Source organism: Strix uralensis, chromosome 18 (assembly GCF_047716275.1).
Source record: "Strix uralensis isolate ZFMK-TIS-50842 chromosome 18, bStrUra1, whole genome shotgun sequence".
NCBI lineage: Eukaryota > Metazoa > Chordata > Aves > Strigiformes > Strigidae > Strix > Strix uralensis.
Genome location: NC_133989.1, coordinates 14,610,001 through 14,632,161, shown reverse-complemented (window position 1 = coordinate 14,632,161; position 22,161 = coordinate 14,610,001). Strand labels below are relative to the sequence as shown.

The window sequence follows — 22,161 nt, the reverse complement described above, 5'->3', positions numbered from 1 at the left end:
CTGGTGCCTCTGGGAAGAGTCTGGCCCCATCGTCTGTGACCTCTCAGCAGGCAGCAATGAAATCTTCCCCTCAACACCTTCTCTCTGAGCTCTGTCCATCGGACACCCTTTGTCTGCACCATGCTCCAGCCCCCACTACCTTGGCAGCCTGTGCTGGACCCGCTCCAGCAGGCCAGCATCTTCCTTGTCCAAGGGAGCCCAAAAACAGGTATGAGAAGAAACACAACTGTTTTCCCACACCGGGAGTCGAACCCGGGCTGCCTGGGTGAAAACCAGGAATCCTGACCGCTGGACCATGTGGGAGCTCAGTCCCCAGCCCACCTGGCCCTGCACCCGCAGGCTCAGCTGGTCCTGCTCCCAGGCCCATGGCCAACAGCCAGCCCCAGTATGACCCCGTCCTTTTGTCCTTTTCTTCCCTGCTGCATCCCAAAAAAGACAACGGCTCAAGCTCTTTGATCTGGCTGGGTCTCTGCTGGGATTCTCCTGTAGCTGCATTTCAGAGCTCATGGTGGGACAGGCCGAGTCCATGCAAGCCCAATCCCAGGAGTATTGCTGCATTAAGCACCCCTGGATCACGGTCCCAAGCATCTGCCCGCACACAGGCCCTTGCACCCATCTCCCTGGGGAGTTGTGATGGTGCAGAGCTGAAGGCCAGGTCACACACGGGGCCACGCAGCATTATTAACGATAATTGGTGGCAGAGCATTGCAGGAGCTAATTCCACCCAGCATGAAGGCAAGTGCACAAGCTGCTTCCCCTTTATTTCATGTGATTACACTTTTTTGTTTTTGCATGATTCCCTACAGTAAGTAGCTCATAATTAACAGAGGATGAATAACATTTCTGCCACTCTGCGTATTAAGTTTTCTCACAACAAATGAAAACATAATTGCCATTACACAGCACCCTTATCTGAGGAAACACGCTGCAGTTGGGATGATGGAGATTTACTGATAGGCACACACTTCTTCAGCTACTTAGAGATGAAAACAAAGCATTTATGGCTAAGGGGCTGGAGCTGCTTGGCACACTAAACCGGCTTCCCGCAGCACCTCCCAGCAGTCCTGTCCACCACGGGCCACCACCACCAGGACCTCAGGAGATAGCTCAATGGGTGCTGCAGCTGAGGAGCTTCTGTGGAGCAAAGCACAGGATGAAGATGCCTAGTAGGTGATGCGTAGGACATGGCCCCTCCTTCCCCTGACCAAGGAAATCCCAAAAACTGATGGGGTGAGGCAGGTCTGAATGGTTTACTGGGAACCTTTGCACACCTCTGAATTGTCATGGGAGCCAAAATGGATGGAGTAGCCACAAAGAGGGAATTACCTCTCCTAGGGACATAGTACAGGCATGTCCAGGCAGGTCTTGCTCCAGGGAAGGTGAGCAGTTGTGTATTTGTTTCTCAGTTAGGACATTTTTCACAAGATTTTTTTTTTTTTTTTTTTTAATGAAAACTCAGTTTACAGTACAAACAAATGAGAACAAGCCCCTCTGCTGTCCCTGGCCCAGCCTGAACATTCTGTCCATGTCTGGACATCCATGAAGGCACACATATCTAAAAAGACCATGGCTTGCCAAGCCAGGGTTCAAAACCTGTGGTCTCCAACTCTGAACATTCAGCTCCTGATGGGCACAGGGAAGCACCTTGCAGGACCATATGCTTCAAAAAGCAGCAGAGATACCCCTTGGGGATTCTCCTGGGGTGGATGGCCATAAAACATGGCTGTGCAACCATCGCCACTTATGGGCAGATGGGGAAGATGGGCACTGTGTGCCTCCTCCCACCGCGTAGGGAAGGAGCTGCTGAGTAGGGCCAGACCTAAAGACCTTGAGCTGCCCCCTTCAGCCTTCAAAATGAAGTCAGGTTTGCTAAGTCCACCCCAGCTGGAGGCATGGATGAGTATCTGATGCTGGTGTATGATGTTCACTGCACACTCCTGTTACTCTTCTAGAGCTCTTGTCCAGTACGGAAGAGTAGGATTCTTCATAATTATTCCCAAACACCACACAGTATTGCCTCCCTCTGTATAGCTTCTTCTTCTTCCTCTTCTTCCTCTTCTTCCTCTTCTTCTTCTTCTTCTTCTTCTTCCTCTTCCTCTTCCTCTTCTTCTTCTTCTTCTTCTTCTTCTTCTTCTTCTTCTTCTTCTTCTTCTTCTTCTGCTATGAAGTCTTCTTGGAAAGGCTGGTATGTTTTTTATTTTTCCTTCTTCAGTAGGTTAAGGTAAAATACAGACTCTTCAGTCATCTCAGCTCTCCTCTGCCCAAACCCTGGGTCTCTCCAAGTACATTTGTAAAGTGATAGGTTGCCCCCAGAGAGAACAACCTGTAGCATTTCTCTGTGCTTTGCCATTCTGTTTTGCTCATGTAAATCCCAGGCTTTCCAGTCGTTATCGTGATGCTGGTGTAGCATTGCAGACAAAATGTGCAGGGAGGATGTAATTGCCAGTTGCTTCCTGCGTTGCCTCCCAACATCTTATCTGAATTCTTTGAAAGAGAATTCTCATCACAGAATAAGAGAAATAATGGGTTTCTGAGAACAGGCCATGTCCTGGCTGTACTTTGCAAGCAAATAGGGGCACAGAATACAGACATGACAGAAAACCTGAACTGTACTGATGTGTTTCAGAAAAAGAGCTTGATCACCCATGTGCTGGGTGTAATTAGTTACTCATTAGAACTACTTATCATACAGACACTCCCAGTGGCCCTGTCAGGATTTCTGCTGGGCACTGAGCAAATCCACAGAGAGAGACTCCTTGCTCCCCAGCCTCAATATCTGGAAAGAAAATCTCCCAAGGGCAAGGAATTAAACTAGTTTTGAGGAGGAGCTTGATCATCTTACCAAAGTGATACCCAGCAGGGTTTGCTGCATGAGTGGAGGGCAGGACTTGGTGTCACAGGGGCTCCTTTGCTCCAGTTATCCTCCATACCCAACAGATTGATCACTTGGCCAGGTAATTTCCTACATCCAGGCTAAAAGAATCTCCTTTCCACAAAAGCTGCTGGCTGATGCATCTAGTCCCCCGTGCTCTACAAGAGTAAAACTGGGCTCTGATATCTCACCCTTGGAGCAGCGTTGCTGGAGGTCCTACGCTAATGGGGCATTGCACCCGTGTCCCACCGCTCCTCCCACAGCAGCAGGCATGACAGGGGTGAGCCTCCACCACCATGCTCTGAGGTCAAGGGTTCCCTGCTCCTGCCCTTTCCCTGGGCATTCAGGAAAATGTCCATTTGTTTAACATTTTGGCAGTTTTGTTGGAATCCTGTTGCCATCACTCTAACAAACCCAGCTGCAGGCTTATCTACTCAGTTTTTAGGCTGGGTTAGAAATAAACAGAAAGTTATCAAAATAAACTCCAGTGCTCTCAGCACATTATTCCAGTGTGACTGTATATACTTCAAGTGATGCTCCTATACAACTACACCAGCACAGGCCAAACACGCTGTATTATGAGGGTGCCTGCCAGCCCCCTGCCAAAGGCTATTTCATTTTTATTTGCCAACCACAAGTGATGAGTTGGAATCCAAATAAAACACAAATGAAAACCATTCCTCCCAAAGGGATTTACAGCCTTTAAAACATTGAAAACAGACCTTCCAAAATGTTCCTAGGGCTGGGAGCTGAATGATTTCCTCCTCACACAAACTTTCAGGATTAACACACTATTTTCAGCACAGTCACAGGCTGCAGAACAGTAGAGGGAGCGGCAGATCTTTGGTGATAGCCTTTCAAATGATGTAGGGGTACACCTTGTCCCCTGCAATTTGCATGTGGATGTCATCAAGAAGCTGTCACCGCATGTCAGTGATGTAACAGGCTCGGGACATATCACAATAAAGTGCTTTTTCTAATAAAAAAAAAAAAAAAAAGAGTTCTCTATGTTTTTTGAATACTGCAAGAGTACCTAAAAAGCCAGAGGCGAGCAAGAAGACATTCAAGATCTTTTGAAAATGAAGAATTCTCTTGATAAATATATCTCTTAATGAAATACAAGCAATTAAACTAAAAGCCCTATCGAATGCTGCTTGTCACTCCACACATTGACATTTAATTGAATTTTTTTTCCATCCCCTGGTCCTTTTTCCCTGATAAACAAATTCATTCACAACGGATCAGGTTTCACTAACCCAGAAACCAGATGATAGTCAATCAACTAATTGACACAACAAAGGCTTTTATACGAAAAAAAAAATTGTCTAATTAAAGCTCAAATGAAATTTAATGATACACAGACGTCTTATAGTAATGAACAGTCTTCTTATATTAATTACTCTTGTTTTAACCCTTTCCCTTCTTCTGGTCACCTAAATCATGAGAAGGATGATGACAGTGGAGGCAGTGCCCAGCAGAGCCACTGCATCCATCCAAGTGCTTGCACTGTCTCTGCTGGGAGATGGTCCAGATGGAGTCAGGTGTGCACGGGGGACCCAAGGGCTCTTCGGCTGCTCCGGGTTAAATTGATAAGTGTTGTCACCACCTACCACTTCTTCCCTACCTGCTGCCACGTTTAAAGGAGCTGCCCTTCTGCTTGCACCATGCAACCATGGTGTTCAAGCCTGTGTAGGGCAAGACTCAACACAGAGTGGCCCAGGATGGATGGATGCATGCATGGATGGATGGATGGATGCATGGATGGGTGGATGCATGGATGCATGGATGGAAGGATGGATCTGCTCTCTCACTGTGAGGCATCAGCCATGATGGTGCCCTTGGCAACTGCATCCTGGCCCAGCACCACAAAAAACATGCTCACAGAGAGACACCAACCCCAGTCCTGCCTTCAGTGAGAGCTTTGCTGATTGCTTTGGTAGAACAAGGGAGCAGTCCACCCCCTCACTCGAGATTTACCAAATCATTGAAAACTCTTGGGATTTTATCTCATGCTTAAGAGCTTTCCTGAATAAAGTTGAGCTTAAGGATGTGGTTAAAGCTCAGCAGGTGACTGAATGCTTTATTGAATCAGGGCTTAGGTCCACCACAAACCTGAGCCAACTCGGAAGAGAAACTGAAAACCTTTCCTGATGCCTTTCAGTGTCTAAGGTGAAAAATGCACAAGCTAAACACGTAAAGGGAAGCGCAGCAGATACTTCATCCCTAACATAATTCAGATCTTAAATATATTTATAAAAACATGGAGAGGTCAAGGATTGATTCTCAGAGATGCTGCATGACTGCAGGCAGAGCAGTGGCACATAGCCCTCAGCAGGAGGGAAGGCTTCATCTGCATTTACTCAGTGGCTGGTTTCTGGGTGCTCCCATGCAACGTATAATCAGTCCTGATCAAAGTACGATAGAAAAACGTTCCAAAAATAATGAGCAGCCATTTGAGGAAGAGCCAAATAGAAGGAAGAGAGAAAAGCTCACCAAAGGGAATAAGAGTTAAGTTTTAAAAATGTTTAATTGCTCATGCAAGCTGAACCCACAAGAGATGTCAAGTACCTTTTCCATTCCAGTTCCCCCTGCACGCAGCGCTCCAGCCTTTGCCTGCTGCTCTCGGCGCTCTCATTAGGAAGTAGCTATTATTTTCACAATCATTTTCTAGTGCACTTTATACCATTAACAGAGCAAGCAGTTGTGAATGGTCATTTTGTTTCCAAGCAAGTTTGGACACAAACAGCACCAAGTTCTTTCACCAGTTGAAAACACCCTGGGCTTGTCTCCCTGTACAAGGGTTTGGATACCCGTGGAGCTTGTCAAGTGCCCAGGGCAATCCCAAAACATGCTGCTCACTGGGGCATGCCACTGCCGTGAGAACTCAATTATGCTAAACAAAAGCTAATAGGGCACCAGAGGAAAGAGGAAAGGGGAATTAGCAGTCCTGTCAGACTCTCTCAAGTAATTATGGTTTTTTATCTAAAAATTACAACTGCTCTGGAAATGTTCCTTTATTATGTTGGTGCATTTTGGCATAAACATGAATGGAGAAGAGTTGGTTCTGCAGTGAAAACTTTTATCTTCAAACAGGTTGTCAAAGGTAAAATTACTGCAGAACTGACTGTGAACACACAGAAATCAGCTTCTGGTTATTGCCAAACCCAAGAGATTTAAAGATAGGAGAGCACACAGACCGCTTGAGCAGCTGGAATAAATCCTTCCTCATCATCCCGAAGTGGAGGTCCCCCATCTCTACCCTGTGAGGAGTTCAAAGCCATGTAGCCTAGATAGAAAGTAACTGGAAAAAAACTGAGACTGAGGGAGAGGAGAAGAAGACGTTGCAGGGAGAGCATCCCCAGAAAGAATCTTTTTTCACGGAGCCCTCAATAATGGAGACAGCTTGTCCTGTTCCCTACATGCTTCCAGACCTCTCCCCACAATAGCCCACCAAAGTGCCCTCCCCAGCCCAACCATCAGTGGTTTCTGAGCCCAGACATCACCCCCCAAAAGGCAGAGAGGCTGCAGTGGCACTGGGACATGTTAGGAGAGGGATGTGACAGGGCCCTATCCCACTGAGCAGGCAGAGGCGTGCAGCCATAACAAGTGTCTGAGCACAATGGGACCAAAAAGCACCCCAGAAGCATGCCAGGGGTGTCTGCAGCACTTGCAGAAGCCCCTTCCCAGACCCTCAGGAGTCGCTCCCAACTCCCACAGGAGAGAGAAACACCAGGGAGAGGGGCTGCAGGGCTTGTCTTCAATACAGTTGAATTTTCCCCAGTATATTTAAATATATTGCTTAGCATTCACAGAGGTGGCAGTCTGATAAATGTTAGTACTCTAAGGGTTAAACTCTTTTAAATGTCTTGGGAGTTATTTGTAAAGCTATTACTTCTGAGTTTGTTAATAAATCAGGATTTAATACACCTGAGTTACATTATCTCCCCATTCTAATGTATAAATCCTGTCACTAAACCTTCAGGCCCAAGTGCTGTGTGCTTTTAGTCTTAGGTTTAGCTACCTGTTTCTAAAACGTTAGATTGTTTCACAAGTCAAGAGATGGATTTTTAAATCCTTCAAATCTCGCAGCAAGTATACAAATCTGTGTCTGGAGTTACAAATCCGATCAGAAGGTTTGTAAATCCTACAAAAGATTTATTTGAAAAAGTTTTCGTTTACAAATTCTTGCTTTGCCTTCGGGACATGTAAGTGACTTATTTGCAAAGGAGGATTCAGCAGACCTGGGTTAGATTGAGAAATCCTTCCCTTCACTTGTCACACACAACACAGGATAAATCCTCATCCAGCCAGTCTATATCTGTCTCCCAAATGATATTTGGGGTTAGTAATGAGCTCCAGAAAAGTCAATGGAGAGGAATGGATGCTCTGGAGGGGTGTTAGCCTCCTTGTTTAGATGCTCTCTTAAGATGCCTGTGCTCTGGAGATGCCTCCTCTCCCCACTGATCACAGAGGGAGAGGGACACATAGATCAGAGGAAAGGCTTCATGGTGAGAGAGCTTGGGTGAGATGCACCCTGCCCTAGATATGAACCTGAAGATCACCAACACCTTCAGAAATTTGGTCTGAGGAGGTCAGTGTGGGGTAGGAGTCGTGAAGCCAGGTGATTCCATCTTCACTTGTCCCAGTCTTTTTGCTAATTTTCCTCCCGGACATGGGTCTAGTGGGGTCCCACGAGCCCTGGACACACCTGGCATTGCTAAACAGAAGATGTCACCCACCAGCGATGACCCTTCATCCTTCCTGGGTGCCTCAGTGTGGTGAGTGCAGGGTGTGCAGCAGTAGCCAGCCACAGCCAGCACCGCTCAGGAAAGATCCCATCCCAGACCCTACCCAAATCCAGCTGAGGCCGGGCAAGGCCAGACAAGGCTGGGCAAAGTCACAGAGAACACAAAACCAAGTTTTCCCCCAGGAAGTCGGCTTCCAGCACAGTTTATCTATAGCCAGGAAGAGGCAATTGTGGAGGCAAAGTAAAGATGGGTGTGGATGGTCAGGGAAAACAGCTGAGCTGCAGCAGTGTACCTGGTTACTGCTCGTGCATGTAGCCCACCTCGACTGCAAAGTAAAAACCTTCAGCTTCACGCACTGACACGCTTCACTTTGCAGCTGAGTCAGTTCTTATGGCTCTGGCATTTCTATAGGTGCTTTGATAAGCAATATGTAACAGGGTAGTTAAAGAAATCAGGAAGATCAGTTCAGGTTACCTTAAATACTAGAGGGTTTTTTAAATAATTTTTTTTTGATGCTGCTTCACTTTCTCATTTCAGGCTCTTCCATTTGCCCTAGAAAATTTGACTGAGACATGGACCTCCGAGGACGTGGAGGCAAATACAAAATGAGAGGAAAAATTCAGGAAGGTTTTATCAAAAGTAGATCACATTAGACTAATTTAATATCATTTTAATAGGAAAACAGAGAGGAGCAGAGGAGCTAATCTATCTAGGTTTAAACAAAATATTGCATACAGACCCTGATGGGAAATCAGTCTTTCAATAGAGATTCTTCCCAGAATATCTATTGAAGGAGTTACAGGAGTTACGAAGTGGAGGTGGATCCACTTAAAGGGAAGGCTGTACAGAACAAAGTTATCAGGCTAGAGAGCAGCGCTGAAAGGTGCCACTCAGGGACCAGCCTGGGGGTCTTCGTGCAAAAGTTAGGTGTGTGCTTATGAAATGGAGCATATTATGAAGTTAGAAGGTATTGCCAGTGCTGAGGGAGTCCAGATATCCACACTGGAAATACTGAAATGGATACCGAAATGAAATAGGGTCTGCGCACAACACCTTTTGCCTTGCTTGCTTGTCCTGGGCTAAACCCATGACTAGATTTGGGCTCAGGAATGACATTTTTTCCAGGAGGAGACAGACCAGAGGGGTTTTCTCTGTAGCATGGGAAACGGTCTGGTCTCCAGACTATGTGAATGTGATGGGAGGAGACATGACACCAGCCATGCCAAAGGCAGTCAATGCTTTGGGCTTCTATCTCTTCCACGGTGCTTTAGACTGATCTGCTGGGTGGTGGCCAGGGGCTGCATGGACCAGGCTTGGTCCATGGGTCTGGGGTTCAGCCTCACAACAAGCCTGCATGGAGGTGGTTCAGTGCAGATGGTTACACGACCCTCCAGTGACCTGCCAGGCAGGAATCCCTGACCCATGGTCTCTGAGCCGTAGGAGACTGGATCCGTCCATCCCAGGGATCCTGGAGGTGCAGCTGCCCTGGGATGCCGGCTCCCCGTGCCCCGGGCTGGGTGTGCTGTTTGAATACAGCAGCAATAAACACCAGCCTAACTGTGCCCCGTCCTTTGGTCCACAACAATAAGGGTGGACTAATAGGATATGGCACTTTTTAATTATTAGATCACCAACATCAAATAAAAGACATATTAAACCTTCCAGGAACAGATGCAGCTTTAAACTTTGGCTTTAAATTAAAACAAAAAAAAAATCCCAAAAGCTAGTTCAGTGCTGCTTCTCTGTGCGCTTGAAAATCAGAAATGGCTTTGCCATCTCATACTGCTTCTGTTTGTCCATTCTTCCTGTCTCTGTTTTCATGTTTTCATTTTTCTATGGCTATGTGGAACACATTTCTCAGTTAAGTACTTGCTTTTGAGAGTTGTTGCCATAACAACCGTTTCATTCCACGATATGCACACTATCTCTGAAATACAGAATTTCTCCTTAAAGGAGCATGTGCCACACACATCAAAGAGGAATATGGACTCATTATTTTTACATTATTTTGTGGGCAAATAGATGTTTTCCAATACAGTTTTTTCTAACTGGATTTTCTTGTTCAGTGGAACTATTTTTTTTTAAGCATTCCTATCTCATAGTATAATTTTTGCCTGAAACCCAGAACATTAGGAGACAAGAATCTTCATTGTAGTTTCTTTTCTACAAAGGTCTGATAGAACTATGCTGCATTTAAAGCATTTAAAATCCACCTTATTAGACAGAAGAATTATGTAAATAAAATCTATTAAAAATGCATAGTTCTTGAAGTAAAACTCTATTTTACTGTAAAAATTGGTGGTAGAAGGAAGAAGAGGGCCAAGAATAGTCAGGTTGCTTCATTTATTAGTATCTTGGTTTTGGTGCTCTCTAAAAGGGGCATTACGTGTGCAACTGAACTGCAACTCTTTCCAAAAAACTACCCTCCCAAACTTTTCTATATGTGAAAGGTCAGAAAAACAGAGTTTTGTACATGGGCAGGACCTCACTCCCAGGGCTCCCATCAGCTCCCAGTTCGCTCCTGGGCAGGGAGTGCACGAGCCATGATCTGACCAGGAGCCATGGGGTGTTCAGGACGACTTTGTTTTCAGCCAGAGGGCTTGGCATGCCCAGGTGGTTCAACTTTACCTTTACGGCATGTGCTCTGGCGGGGGGGCATTGGGTCTTTGCTGCGAACAGGGACATGGGCATTTCTTCTTGAGGGAAGCTGTTTCTCAAGGAAACCAAGATGGGCTGTGGCACTAAGCCAAGACCAACTAAGCTTGCAGACGGCTTTTCTACTGGACAGTGTTGCTTGTGCCTGGGTGAGACCATGGAGAAAGGAGGCATGTCAGGATGTGCTGCTTAGACATGTGAGTCCTTAGCGTGTGGTTTGCTCGCCATAGAGGTGTGAAGCCATGAGCACTAAAGTGAATTTTAATTTATACATTCATTTCTAGGATCCTTACAAAAGTCAAGCTTTAGACTACAAACTCAGGGAGATCACAGCTGTAAGAGCTCTGCAGGGTGTGCATCCTGTGCCCTGTGCTGGAGAGCTGGTTTTGGTGGATGGGTCAAGCTCTGTCAGGGAAGCTCAGCATGGATGTGGTCCTATGGCCCCACCATCTGCTGACCGCTGAAGCCATGCCAGGGAGGTCACTGAGGGAGAAGGTTGGCCCTCAGAACCCAACACACTTGTTACATCCATTTCTTCACCCACCACAGATGATGGACACTGCTTGGCACTGCAGTGCCATCACGCTCCTCCTGCATCCGTGTCATGTTGCAGAGCTCTTCAGTCACTGCTGCCAGTCCCTGTGAAGGAGCCGTCACAGCCCATTGCCGTCTTGCTGCGATGACCTCGCGTCCTACAGCATCACTGTCATGATGCAGTGACACTGCTGCCACAGCACACACCCGCTGCATGGTTACACCCCAGGGCCACAGCAGAGTCAGCTGGCGTCACAGCTTCTCGCCATGACAGGGCCATCAGCCTGCATTACGATCAGGAGGAGGAAAGCTTGAGTGCAGCTCATGCTACATGACCCAACAGCATGGAGAAAGCAGTATTTCCCGAGATCCCAAAGCCATTTACCTTACTGTTGCACCAAAACCTCTCTTGAGCTGCCAGCACAGTCTGCTCCCAGCCTTGCTTCCCCTTGCAGTGGACCATCCAGGAGATACAGGCAGGCAGGCAGAGGAATGGGAGTTGCAGTTCACACCAGTGCATATTTTAACTCATATTTACAGGCTGAAAATCCCAGGAGTGGAAGGATGCAGTAGCTAAAAATGCTGCCAGGACAGCAGCATGGAGAAGTGCTTAAAAGGTGCCTTGCTCTGCAAGCAGTGGGTGCTGTGGAGAGGAGGGCAGCCAGAAAACACCTTTACTTTTGACCTTGGCTGGTCCTGCTTCCAGCTCATGCAGGCAAAGATTCATGAAGCAGTACTCCATGTGTGGGTAGGAAGTTGGTCCCATCACTCACCTGTGGCCTCTCCCTTCAAAACCAGCTCTAGACAGAGATGCTGGATTTTATACAAATCACTTAGTAAAAAAGAGTCCATGGAGGAAAACCAGACATGCAGGTCAGCACGGAGGGCACCTCACTGGGCTGGAGGAGAGCAAAAGTCAAGCTCCAGGGTCATGAAAGATGTAGAATAGCTGCAGCAGGAGCACTCCCTATGTAAAAAATTTCACATGGGCTCTGCACCAGGGTCTGTCCCCCCCACATGATTTAGGATAGACCTAGTTTGTCAGTTCTGTAGCAAAACCTCACAAAGGTTTTGTGCAGTCCCAGCATGGGAGAGAGGAAGGGCTCCTGCCTGTCCTTCAGGACTCAGGGAGCCCACTTGGTCCCCAGGACGTACAGAAGGTCCCATAGACAGAAACAGTCTGAGTCCATCAAGTAACCAGCAGCAGAAGTTGAGGGGCTGGTGGATGAAGGCACCAATAGGAGGCAGTGAAAGTTCAATCATTTATCAGGAAACATGCTCTTTTTAAGGGCCACATCACAGTCTCTGGCATGCAATTTGTCTTCTGTGTGTATCTTCTAAATTTCTGTCTCTCCAACTGTCTGTGAGCTGCCAGGATGGGAGACCTCAGTAAGAGTCACAGGAGATCTCCTTTGCGATGGATACAGTGATGGATTTACTCTTTGAAATCAAACTCCCTTTGCACTGACAGGGTGCAGGGATTTCCCAGTCCGGGGTCCAACAGCACAGCAGGAACTGGCTGCTGGTCCTGAGAGAGCTCCGGCGCTGCAGGCAGATCCTCGCTCTGCAATTAGTGCTCTGCAGCCTCTTGTCCCGACTGATCCCAGGATCACTGTCCTCCGTGACCGCTGGTCACTTGCCAGTGGAGACCTCGGTGGCCTTGAGCACCCCAGCACCCATCACCCCTTTGGAGGCACAGCCACCTCCTCCCACAGCCTGAGACAGCCGCCTCCTCCAGCAGGGCACTGAAGGCTGCTTTGAACCCTCTGCCAACATGAACATTTAATTGATTTATTAATGAAGGGTGTTCAAAAACACATGTTCGTGAGCCCTATGAAATAGCCTTTATCTTCTGCTGATTACTCATGTTTTAGATCAGACTGATGTTTTCTAGATGCATTTCAATCAATACAATAGCTTTTTTAGCACACATTACCGCTCGCCTTTGGCTAACCAACCATCACATCTCTTTTCAAGTGCCCATTTGCATCAAACTAACCCCAAAGATGCATTATATCTCCTTTGACTGTCACCTGAGCTTACACAAACATTCCCATTTAGGTTTCAAAATGCCTTGCACGCTCAAGCTTCATTTCTGAGTGCTTCAGACAAGATGTTGGATGTGTTGTGTCATTCATGTCAGAGAGTTATTCTCTGCACAACTTTCCTTGCAACCGCAGCATGAATATTCAAGCTTACTCTTTTTCCCCAGACTCAATGCTAGCCTACACTACAATTTTGGGGTCAAGGTAGCTCAAAGCTGTAAATGTTAGCAGTAAGCTGAAAGCAGGAGAAATATTTTGACCGAACACATGCGGAGTTGTGCACTGCAGTAGTTTCGCTGCTTCTGGTACCCACGGTGGCTGTCTCCAGGTCAGCTCAAATCTGGCCCCAAGAGCTGCTTTCACCTCCTTCACTCAGCACGGGCATGGTAACCTATGCTCATTCATTGGATCCAAGGTTTTCATTGCGAAGCAATTGTTATGGTATCTGAATCACCTTTAGAAAACAAGTAGCAATAGAGATATGGTTTTTTACTTTGGATCACTTCTTTGAATATCCACCGATCCTTAAGGTTTGCCATTATAGTAATACGTGGCAAATGGCTCTGCTCCTAAAGCAGCGTGATTGTCCTTGTGATCATCGTTCCAATTAGTCAAGCCAAATCCAACCATCCTCGCCACCAACTATGTTTTTAATGCTCCAGCTGCACTTTTATTGTTTAGGTCATTCTGTCCAAACCTGCAATTCCACTTTTCACTGGAAGGGCACGCAGCATTTTGCATGTTTTAAAGGACCATTCTTTGTTGGTACTAAAACGCACACTGTTAAATAACACAGCTGTTGTCTTCATTTGTTCAGTAGTAAAATGAAAGCAAACGTTAATGCAATGAAGGGAGGGGGAAGGGACCTTCTTCTGCTGACGTTGATTACACACACACTATGGACCAGCTTTCCAAGTTCAGTATTTCCTTATTTAGATGCTGACTTTGGTGAATTCCTCCGGGCATACCCCGGCCACAGCTTTGGAGTCTGTCGGCATATATTTAAACATATCAGCCCACTATGAGAGTGATGACAGTCCAAGGACAGTGGCATTCCTCCTTGTCCCTCCCACCTCCCATACATCCTTTTGCACCAGTCACACAGGCCATCCAAACCCACATTGATTTTCCCACCAAGTTGCTTTGCTGCAGACCCCGGTCACAGCCAGGTGGGACACACGGACCCTCCACACCTAAGTGCCTTTAAGCCTTGCTGAGCAGAGCCATAACAAAGACTGGGGATGAGGTGGAAGGGTACTTTGCCAGTAGGATCTCTGACGACTTCAGTGAGATGTGGTGCCTCCAAGCAGTAGCTGTGCCACCAGTCTTAAGAAGAGGAGCAGGTTTGAAATGTGCAGCCTTCCAAACTGGTTAGACACACTGCAATCTCAGGGCTCTCACACTAGCAAATACCTGAGCACATGTGTGAGCTCACCTTCCATAGGCACTATAGGCAAGCACTTTCATGCCTAAGTTGTGGGAAACCCCAGTCCATGCCTGCTGTTGGACAACTGTCACTGTAGTTGTCTCCCCCTGTACAACGTTCTCCAGGAAAGCAGGGGCTGTGTGAGATGGAGCCAACCGTGCTCCGATGCCACCCTGCTGTGGAGATGCTTGCCAAGTGCTGTGTTTGCCCCTTCTCCTGTGAGTGCTTTGTTCTTCCTCATGTTCAACATTCATTGTGGCTTGAAAACACGTTTCACACCAAGCACTCCAGAAAACTCCTGCTGCCAACCATCAGCCTTTCCAGATATCAGCACTCTCATTGCTTAAATTTTCTGTAGAAACTCAGAGTTGGTCTATCTTTGAGGTCTATACAAACACATGGTACTACAGCTCCTGATGAACCCTGGGGCTCCAGAAACCTTGGGAGAGACTGAGTGTCTAAACATAGATGTGTTGCATCACAGAAATGACACGGGGTAGCTGAGACTTCCTCATCAATGCAATGGGACCTATGGGGGACCTACACCCTTCTTGACATCCTGAGGCACTTTAGATAGGTGTCTTAAGGCACTTTATTCACACACCCCTGTTTTCTCTTTGGCTTCCAGTGAGAATGATTTAATGGCTGGTACAGGATCTGCTGCACACTGCATCACACATGTGGTGGATGCGGTGTAAAAGGACCATGGGGTAGGAGTGTGGTCAGAAACTGACCTAAGCTATGAGTGGTCTGAAAGAATATCATAGAAAATTTTGGCAACAGAAATTCTCCTGCAAGTAACCTGGATTGACATGACCCATTAGGGAGTCTGCTTCTGTCCAGGAGCCCAAGGAGATCTTTACTTATGGCATGGCTGTTCCCAAAGTCCAGTTTAACAGTGGGCTACTGAGAAACTTGATGGCCTCATATATTGTGAAAGTTAGAGAACTGTAATAAAGGGAGAGGGGAAGGTGGTGGAAGAAAGGCCACCATGAGTGCCAGTGTGTGGAACAGGGCAGGGGACTTGACTGCTACATTTACAAGGAGTTATCAGATCATCGAACATTTCTGAACCAAAAATAACTTCCTGGAGAAAGCAGCCAAAGGTGGATCTGGTTCATCACCTTGTCTCCAGTCTGTTGCTCTTCCCTAAGAAGACATAGAGGGAGGAGACCTTCACCTCTGCATGGCACATGGACAATACAGAGGATATTAAACCTTTACTCCATGAAGACAGGGAAAACAAAATCCATCTTCATTACTGCTAGGTGGGCTCTCAGCTTGGGGAAAACTCCCTCATCTTGCTGCCCCAGATGTGCTGACCGGTGCAGAGATGTAGCGTGCAGGTGCTTGCCTTTATCCATCACTGTGCTCTGGCGAGCTGCTTCCTCTGGTTTCTGTAGTGAAGTAGCTGGTTCCTTTTCTCTTGGATTTGCTCAGGTCTCCACACAGGCTCTCATTTCATTTCCTCAGTCAGAGCTGTATAATGCTCCTTGCTGTGACAGAAATAGATGTGCATTAGCAGCTCCTTCCTGCTGGCCAGAACTGCCTGCTGCCATCATCTCTGCTCACCTGGTCATGCAGCCCAGCAGAGGGTTTGGGGGGGCTGCAAGAGGAGAGAGGAGAGGGTCAAAGATACTGTTTGTACTGCAGAGCCCTTAATAGAAGACATCTCTTCTTTCTAGAGGCAACATGTCAAGCTAAATTGAAGATACTAAATGTAATTGCAGTTTGCTTTAGCAAAACACACTCTCAGCTGTCTGCGAGAGTCATTTAAGCACTGAGTGCTCCTGATCCAAAGATTAGCACATTTGTGGGATTACAGCTTCATCCCATCCCTGATGCAAGCTTTTCGACCGACTTCAATGGGTGCTTCAGGGCTGGGAACTGGATCAGTAACCTGGAGTTCCCAGGGTGGGGTTAACCCATCTCTAGAGACATGAGGTGAACAGGATGGCAGCACAGACCCTTCCAAGGGAAACAAGACGACCAAGAAGGTCTCTCCAAGCCAGGAGCACTTGTCATTAGCCTGTGCACCATGGAAACCATTGGCTTTGGTGGGAATGACCTGGCCAGTAAATGCCAAGAGCTCCTACAAATCCAACCAGAGGCTCTGTCAGCAGGGAGAAAAGGGATGGCTACTAGCTAAGGGGTTAGAGCTAAGAATAATGAGATGAAATTAAGAAAAGGAAAATATAAGGTGAGTAGCAGGAAGCATTTACCAGAGTGAGATCTAGCAGATACTGGAATAATCTCTCCAGGGAAATGGTGGCAGGTCCAACCCTTTAGAAATTTAAACTAAATAAAGCACTAGACAATGTAGAGGAATGTATTTGCAGTGCCTTTTCCAGTGTGATGAAGAAATGGAGCCTGGAGAAGGACATCCCTCCTCCACTGCCTTCTGCAACAGTGAAAGAGACCTGTGGTTTGGATTTGCACTAGAGTGTCAGAAGTCAAGAGGGAAGAGGAGCTGGATAGCTGATGGTAGTGCTGGGATGTAGCTCTGTCTCCCAAGGGCACGGGCAGCCCTGCAGGACACAGCAGCTGGGGACACGGGACACATGCCATCAGCACAGGCTGGGCTTTGCCTCTTTCTTCACTGCAGTCCCAGAGGTGTGGGATGGTCTCTCACACCCTGTGAGAAGCCAGGGAGCAGGTACCTAAACTCCGCAGGGACCACATGCTGCAGGAGGGGCAAGGGGCCAAAGGGCCACCAACGCTGCCAAGCTGCTGACCTGGAGGGTGGGACCCACCAGGGAGGATAACATATGGGCACAGGGAAACTAATAAACACAGGAGAGATCCAGACTGGCATGATGGCATGAAATATGATGGGGAGAGATAAAGCAGATGAGATTTTAATATAGATGAGCGAGGTGCTGAGAGAGCAGGGGAGACAGTGGCATGAGCAGGACCACGACCATGAGCATGCCCCAGCTGTGGCGATCTACAGGCTGGTGATGCAGGCACCAGGCATGGGCCCAGGGGAGATGGAAACTGTGCCTGGACTCTGCCCAGACCTGCTGTCCTGGGAAAAGAGAGGGTCCAGGCATGAGGTCCCTTGTTTCACCATTCAGTCAGACCCTCTCCTTGCACTGGCCTGGAGCTCTATGCCTGCGTGGGGTAGAGCCGAGGGACCAGCCATGGCTGGCACTGCTTCTTGTCTTCCACTTCTCTTCCAGTTCTTCTTGCGGAAGGAGAGTGAAAAGCCATCAAGATGAGCACTCTGAACTCTCAAACTCTAGGCGGCTTAACACAAGCTGTTTCACCTGCCGAACATGTAGCCTGAATCTATGTTTCCAGCTATAGTGAAGAATTTACTTTGGCATTGGTTTTTTGTTGAAAATAAAACTGAACTGAGGGCAGGATGTTGTCTTTAACTAGTCTGAGATGACTAATTATTAAACTCATTTTCTAAAGGTTACCGTATACAGTAAAGCAATTACACAGAGATTAAAACAAGTTCAGAAACCTGATTCATTCTGAAACTATGGTAAACCCAAATCTTGTACTATTTCTGATTTTTAATGACCTCAGGAACATTTTATTTAACTTAGATGTCAAATGCAATTCTGAAATGAGAGATTAAATATATTTCATGCTGCTTTTTTTTTTTTTTTTTTTTACATAGTACAGTGCACAAATTTCCAGTGTTAATTCTGTTAGTGGATTTCAGCAGACTGGCAGGAAAGCCGTGCATGGAGAGTGGATCCCAGTTAACCCCTGTGTGGCTGTGCTCCTTCAAGACACCCAGCTGGGCCCACCCCCTGCCCACAGGCTGGCACAGCCCTGGATGTGGGTAGGCGGACGGAGCAGCACTGCCCATGAAACACTGCTGGGACACACGTGTCTCTGGGGCACAGCCCCCGGCACCCTCCATCAGACCGTTCTCAGCAACAAGCTGTGCTTTAGGATTTCAGGGCAAAGCAAGGTGGGTCTAATAATGTTGTTTCTTCTCAGGGCTGCTCCCGGCTTGTTCTGGCCCTGACATGGTGACTCTGAGTCCTCCCCCGGGATGCTTTTGCTCATGTGGATTTTCTGCAAAAAGCAATATAGGGTTACAGCTCCATTGGGCTCCTGTGCTGGCCCCAAGCTCCAGTGCTCCCAGGCAGGAGGGATCACCGGGACCGTGGTGGTCTGCAAATCCCACATGGTGCCATGGGGCATCATCTTTCCCTGGCAAGTCTCCAGAGGAGGAAGAAAAGGTAATTGCCATGCTGGTTCTCCTGTGATAATGCAGCTCTGTGCTCCACCCATGTACCACAGCGATGATCAGGAGCTCCTTGCTCACAGAAGCATCACCACAGCAGGTCCTGGAAGAGGATGGACATTGAGTAGGTGGGACATGCATCCTCCATATGCTCCTCAGGCTCCCACCCTACTGTCAGATACAGACAACAGCCATTTCTGCACCAGGAGAAGAGTAGGGTGGCAAGGCCAGTCCAACAGATGCCTTCAAATGGCATATGCCAGAGCAGCAGATCTGCAGATCTCCCTGGGACCCAGTGGATCTCCACCAAAACTGTGTCGGTGGGCACAAGGAGCCCTGCACGGCACCCAGCAAAGCTTCCTTGCGAGATGCAGCCATCCTGGCAGGGCAGCCCTGCACCCAGCACCAGAAGGCAATGGAAGGATGCTGCATCCCGGCTGTGGGGGTGCTGGGACGGCCATGCCATGCACTGCGAGCTGCCCAGAGCAAAGGGCAGCAGGTTTCCTCCCTCCTTGACCCTTCTCTCACCATGCTGGAGTGGAGCTGTGGGGGGCAAAGTCCCACAGGAAATAGCAGTTCATTCAGCCTGACATTTCCCAGCTGAAGTGTCCTGGGTTAAACAAACCATCTGCTCCCATGAGGTCTCCAACTGGAAAAGCTGCAGGCAGCAGCAACCCCCAGCCTGGCACAGGGGTTGTCCTATTCCAACAAAATCAGACTTCAACAAAACTCGAATTTTCAGCAGCTCAGAGCCTGCCACATCTCTGGCAATGGCTGTGAGTGCTCCAGGGACAGAGTGAGGGGAGGTGTCCCTCCCAGGGACCCCAAGGAGACAACCCTCCTGATGGCTTTTCTTCTGCTTTTCAGCAGTTCCTCTGAGCCCCGATCACTCAGGGTGACCCTGACCAAGGTACACTGGCACAGGGCTATATTGAACCCCTGATCTTCCCTGCCAGTAACTGCTCTGGAGCATGGGCAAGTGAAAATGCTCATTTTTATGCAAGTGGGAGAATCCCCTGTTCTGAAAACAGATGGAAGGATGATATGGGATATCATGTACACTTGCCCCATTCTTGCTTTTTTTGGTGTCTGCTTGTGACCACTGGGATGAACCCTTGCTCTCAACCTGAGGAGTCATTCCTGGAAATTAACCTGCTTCAGGTCATGTTGAGGTAAATCTCAACTCTTCCAGGTTGTGAATGGAAGTGCAAGTACATACCTAGGAGCAGAAAGAAAAGATTTTGGAAGGATTCTGGGAAAAATATCACCTTGCTTTTGTTTCTTGTCTTTATTTCTGTTGCACAGAAAAAACAATGGACTTAGGACTGAGTATTTGATTTTGGGCTTCTAACAGGTCATGCCTCACTCTTTACCCCAGACCAACCAAAGGAGAGAAGCTGTTACACACAGAAGCAACACTCTGGTCTCATTCTCCATTTCCCAAAGATAAAAGCAGTCAAGCAATAAACAAGGTTTTAAAAACATCAACTGCAAAGGAGGAGTTCCCAAAATACAGCTGCATTATCAAGGAGCTCACATAGCAAAGCACTCCCTTCTTGCTGCCCTTGCAGTCCCGCTTACCACTCCAGTGCCACCCTCTCCAGCTCAACTCCCCATCGCCCTGCTCATCTTCCCTTTGCTAAAGTGGTACTCTCAATGGATCTGGGGTTGGCAAATAATTTGAACTAAAATGTACCCATTTCAGAACAGATTTTAAAAGGCTGCATGTTTCATTTTGACATTCACTAAACAAAGGTTCTGCTGTTATCATGTCAAAATCATCTCATATGGGGAAAGGTGACACTATTTGCTGTTGCTGCTGATGATGTTGAGGTGAAAACTTCTGCAAAACAACATGAAACACTCAATCTTTAGTTAACAAAGCGTTGCAATGGTCTTCCATTTTCTCTCAGAAATAGATTTTACTTTTCAGGGCCATCCAAAACTTGCCGTTTTCAGCTCAGTCAGAGAAGCAGGCAGGTGGTTGTTTGCCCATCTCCAACCTGGAGCTCTGCTGCTGCACCAGCCTGGTGTCCGGGCAGCAGTGGCACAGGGAGGGGAAGGTGTTGGGACCTGCTCTGCCACCACGATGTCCCAGCAGTCCCCGAGGAGCAGTGAGGATAGGGCTGGCTCCTGGAGGATGTGACTGCCTGGCTGTGCAGGCTGGAAAAGAGGACACTATGGCTGTGTTACACCCTGGACACAGCAGGTCCCAGGCAGGACCATGCTCAAGCCATCCCAGTGCAGCAGGATCTTGCAAGAAGTTGCCAGGATTACGCAGGGCCTGTAGCTGGAAGGGTTTACCCATCCCGGCGGGCTGCTAGCGGTGGGCAGCCTCCTCCCCTGACCTGGCCAGCATCCCCTGTGCAAAAAGACCTCATCCCACAAGAAACATTGTCCTCCCAACAGGCGGTTATTAATTAGTGCTTTGGCCTCTTTATTCAAGGTGCACACTGGCCTCTAGTGGTGCATAGACAAATTCTTTGTGATATTAATTCTGGAGCTGTTACAGGACTGGGTGACAGCACAAATTATATAGGTAATGTCAACATATACATATATATATGTATGTTCATGTATCTATATATACAAACACAAATATGACCTGCTATTTGATGTATGTCATCCTTAACTCCAGTGAACCTTTACATGAGATTTCTCTCTCATCACTTGAACTGCATGAGTTTCCTTGTTGCTCCTTTCTAGCAGAAACAAAACAGCTCTCTGAAGTGAAGTTGAGCTGTATAATTAAAAACCAGCTGAGCTCTGGGGCCTGGTGATGCTTTGAGGAAGCCACGGCCTCTACATGTTGACTGGTTGCTCCTACTGGGTACAAACAGGCCAACTTCTGGCAGAAATCTGGAAAGAAGATTTTTAAAACCAAAACCAATTTTGGCTTGAGATTTCAAGCTGAAAAAACAGCTTTCCTCTGAAAATCCAGGACAGAGAAAAGTTCGCTTTGGCACAGATGACAGCTGCGAATATTTGCTCCATCAGAGGTACCTGACTGTGATGGGAGCAGTGCTGCGACCTGGCAGATCCTGAAAGAGAGAGCTCTGCCAAGCCTGAGGAGTAAATGAGCTAGGGCTCCAAGTGAAAATCAAAGACTTGGGCTTATTTCTCTTGAAATAAGGAGACTTTCCAACATGAGTAGTTTTGCTTGGTTCACTGGCAGCTTCGAAGGGAAGCACAGCCAGAGCCCTGCCTGCCTGTGAAGCCTCTTGCTGTGCTCAGGCAGGAGGGTGAGTGGGGAAAGCTGCCAGCAAGGCTCAGAGGGAATAAACCCTTGAGATACAGACCTGGGGAGTCACTGCCCAACAGCTGACTGAGCCCCATCTCATAGGCTGAGAGGATAATTTGGGTTGGAAGGCACTTCTGAAGCTCCTCTACTCCAACCTCCAAAGAATTCTCTCTCCCCCTGCATCCAGCACTGATAGTTGTATTTATTAGTGGAGACAATCTTTTAAGTATTCCACCACCAGACCCAGGACCCAGGACCTCCTGGAGAGCTGGCCCAAGGGCAGAGCCCCCAGCGTGGTCCTCTGCTCTGCACAGAGGCAGAGCACGAGCCCTGCTGAGCTCCTTTGTTAGCTCCTTCCCTCCCGCTCAGACCCTGAAGGATCACTTCCCTTCTGAGGGGATCAGATCCTTTATGCCTCTCCCTTTCCTGG

General features: G+C 47.7%; 1 non-coding gene across 1 annotated transcript; it reads right to left on the bottom strand.

Moving 5' to 3' along the window:
• Positions 1–231: 231 nt before the first annotated feature.
• TRNAE-UUC (transfer RNA glutamic acid (anticodon UUC)) lies at positions 232–303 on the bottom strand. The gene has a single exon. It is a non-coding gene; the product is annotated as a tRNA-Glu (tRNA).
• Positions 304–22,161: the final 21,858 nt, after the last annotated feature.